The sequence below is a fragment of the Salminus brasiliensis genome, chromosome 3 (assembly GCF_030463535.1).
Source record: "Salminus brasiliensis chromosome 3, fSalBra1.hap2, whole genome shotgun sequence".
Classification (NCBI taxonomy): domain Eukaryota; kingdom Metazoa; phylum Chordata; class Actinopteri; order Characiformes; family Bryconidae; genus Salminus; species Salminus brasiliensis.
Genome location: NC_132880.1, coordinates 3825726 through 3829471, shown reverse-complemented (window position 1 = coordinate 3829471; position 3746 = coordinate 3825726). Strand labels below are relative to the sequence as shown.

Here is a 3746-nt window from a genome sequence, read left to right as displayed (position 1 = left end):
AACAGCGCTGCGATCAGTGGGGAGAAGGTTCTACAACTATGTGAATGGAGGAGAACGTGCTAGAACAGTGTCACTGCTAGTAAGAGGGAGAGAGACAGAAAGAGAGACAGGGAGAGACAGAGAGACAGGGAGAGAGTGAGAGAGAGAGAGAGAGAGGAACAGGGAGAGAGAGAGAGAGAGATAGAGACAGGGAGAGAGAGAGAGAGAGAGAGAGAGAGAGAGAGAGAGAGAGAGAGAAAGAGAGAGAGAGAGAGACCAGGAGAGACAGGAAGATAGAGAGACAGGGAGAGAGAGAGAGAGAGAGAGAGAGAGAGAGAGACAGACAGGGAGAGAGAGTGAGAGATAGATACAGGGAGAGAGTGAGAGAGAGAGAGAGAGAGAGAGAGGGAGAGGAACAGAGAGAGAGAGAGAGAGAGAGAGAGAAAGGGAGAGAGAGAGAGAGAGAGACCAGGAGAGACAGGAAGATAGAGAGACAGGAAGATAGAGAGACATTGAGAGAGAGTGAGAGGGGTGTAAAACTGGGTATAAATGAAAGCAGAGGAGATGAGTGTGTGGGATAGGATGAGTGTGTGGGCTGAGATGAGTGTGTGGGCTGGGATGAGTGTGTGGGCTGGGATGGGTGGAAGAGGATGTGGACGAGCCGCAGGTAGAGAGAGAGGATGGCCCGGGTCAGGAGCCTGGCCTGCACAGGAAACCAAACAACGTCCAGCACCTCCCTGATATCACGTCTACACCTCTGTCCTGCAGAGCGAGGGGGAATCAAACACGGGTGAAGAGGATCAGGACCAGGACTGGAGCTTCAGTTCAGGTCAGAGTTCTCACTGCTGTTTCCACTACATTACATCACACTTCAGTAATTACACAGGAACTACAGAGGAGCGCGTACTGAGCTCGTTCTCACAGAGCAGTACTGTACTGCACACACAGCAGCACCTTTACCTCAGTGGAGTGCAGTCAGGTATCTTCTCACCTTTCAGAGAAAGGTTAACAAAAAAATCTCAATTTACTTATTCAATATTTTCTTTTTTTTTTTACTTTTTTTTTACTTTAATATTTTTGATTTCTCCTTTTATTATCTTTATTATTATTATTATTATTATTATTATTATTATAATTATTATTATTATTTCCCCATGCTATCATTATTGTAATTGTACTTCTGTTTTTTAATTGTTTCTGAATTCAATAAAAAGTAAATCTCAAAAAATCTAAACATATATTTTACAAATAAAAGAAAAAAAATAAGCAAAGCATCAAACATTATATATATAATTTTTGATGCTTTGGTTTAATTATTTTTTTTCTTTTATTTGTGTAAAGTTCGTAAAAGTTCGTAAAAGTTAGCTAGCTAGAGCGGGCCTTCAAGTGGCAACTATACAGCATTTGGTCCAAGAAAGAGTTTACTTATGTAGTGTCATTTTATAGCTCTCGGGTGGCCCTACGGTCTAACTGCTACTCATCAAGTGTAAGGAGATCAGCAAATTTAGGGTTCAAACTTAGGAATCACAGGGAATTTGGACCATTTTTGAAAGCTGTTTAAGGAATGGGGGTAAATTTCTCACTGACCACCACAGCTTAAAAATAAATACCTATCTCATCTTCTGCTTCCAGTGATTCCAAAAAGGCGCCGGAGCTAACTGCAACTTCTGAGACTTCACAGCAACAAAGACGTCTGAGGAAGAGCGAGTTCTCCACCAAAACCTACAGCCTGCTGGATTTACAGTGGCATCTTTCAGCAAACCCGAGTTAATCCCGAGTCGGCCGCGCTTCTGCCGCCGCTGGTGCTCGGGGAATTCCGCGCTGCGGCTTTACAGGAATGACTGTGACAGCGAGCACCATCTCCATTGTGTTCTTGTGGGATCTGAGGATCACCTTTAAAACCAGGTGCAGCAGTCAGATCCTTCAGCAGAGCCGATGAGTGTGTGTGTATGTGTGTGCGCGAGCTCCTGTTTAGACACAGCAGGATTATGGGCAGGTGTGACCTCCTGACCTTCTCCCTCTCTCCTCTGTCAGCGAGGCCCGGAGCGATTCTTCACTCAGACAGGAGAAGCTCCCCTCCCTCCGTCTCTGTCAGCCGCCCGGAGAACAACACGTCCCCCTTCAGAAACATCTCTCACTGCACCCGTCTGACCCGCTTTATCCACGTCCGACAGCAGACTGGAGTGAAACACTGGGCGTTTTTACACTCAGAGGCGGTTCTAGACCGGTTCTCGACGCAACATTCGATTCTTCACTTAGGAACACCCTGACCTACCAGGACCCTACCAGGACTAGACTCCTAATGCTATCTTCTCCATCATCTGGAACAGGAGGTAGCGCTTATTCTATAAGAGCTTTTACCAAATGGATGTTCTAGTGCAGGAGTTCAGTTAGGCCTTGAGTGGCCCAGTGGAATCGCTGGCTCAAACCCTGGTCATGCCACTAGCCATCGGCAGCCAGGGCCAGAGAGAGCACAATTGCTCTCTCCAGGGTGGGTAGATGGCACATTCCCCCAAATCGCGGCGCATGTGACGGAGGAGGCATGGGTTGGTCTTTACCCTCCCAGTGTCGAGATCATTGGATCGTTGGAAGCAGGGTGAGGAAGCGTGCTGGTTTGTGGACAGCTAACTTTAGCTAGCTAATACGCTAGCTAGTATCTCACCTCTGGGTGCTGTGAGTAAAGTCAATATGCGTTTAGATAAACGGTCAAGCGGTCATGTGTGTTCCTCTGACACCCAGCAATTCAAACGACATGCTAAAGTTAGCTCCTGGAACTGTGGCTAGATTTCCCACAATGCTGCGCCTCCAATTCCTTCAGCATGCCTAATGGCTGCGGGGGCACATAGTGAGTTAAACACAGCCCCCCCAAACCCCCAAGCCCCCAGTCCAGCTACTGAAGGCTGTCTTCACGTTAATAGTCTGCAGTCACTTATGTAAGCGTGGCAATGCTCTAAGCGGTGTGAAATCCTCAATACTCACACACACACATACACACATACACACACATACACTCACATACACACACACAATCATCCACGCATACATTCACTTTCATGCCAGAGCGGGCCAGTAGTGTCCAGATGTTTCCTCTGTGGAAGAAGGCCAGACATACACTCTCTCTCTCTCTCTCTCGCTCTCTCTCTCTCTCTTTCTCTCTGCTGGAGCTGCAGCAGAACCCATTGGTCGTTCCAGGCCGTATCCGCCACGCTGCAGGCCGCGGGGCAAATAGCCCTGATTTACTTTCTCCGGATGAGGCAGGAGCGCAGGGAGAGGGGAAGTGAGTGCTGACCAGCCTCTCGCCGGGCACGCTGCTGCTGATAAGAGCAGCCACGGAAAATAATAAACAGACCGAGGTGGAAACGGAACCGCGTCTGGCTGTTTTAATGGAGGGTCATTTCTGAGAGTTATGGGCTCCACTGTGTTTATCAATAGGGAGGTGTCTTTCAGAGTCAACATGTGAAAGTGCCTGTCCTGAAATGGAGCTCGGCAGTTCTTTGCTGCCGCTACAAGGACTTCACTTAAAGGTGCCCTGGAATGGAAAACTGTATTTTCCTTGGAATAGTTGAATAATGAGAGTTCGGGACAGGGACGTGACAAACCACGAGCCTCAAACGAGAAGCTGATAATCCATAGAACCAAAATAGGGCTGGAAAACAGGCCAATTCCAAAACCCCAAAACTGTTACATCACAGTCTTGACGGGTTATATTTATATACGTAGCCCACAAGCGAAAGCTTTTTAAGGCTAAACACAAGGACTACTTTTGG

General features: G+C 47.4%; 1 long non-coding RNA gene across 1 annotated transcript; it reads left to right on the top strand.

Annotated features, from left to right (window-relative positions):
- The first annotated feature begins 301 nt into the window (after positions 1–301).
- Positions 302–3344, top strand: LOC140551180 (uncharacterized). The gene is made up of 3 exons (XR_011979238.1): positions 302–808; positions 1612–1884; positions 2014–3344. It is a non-coding gene; the product is annotated as an uncharacterized lncRNA (long non-coding RNA).
- Positions 3345–3746: the final 402 nt, after the last annotated feature.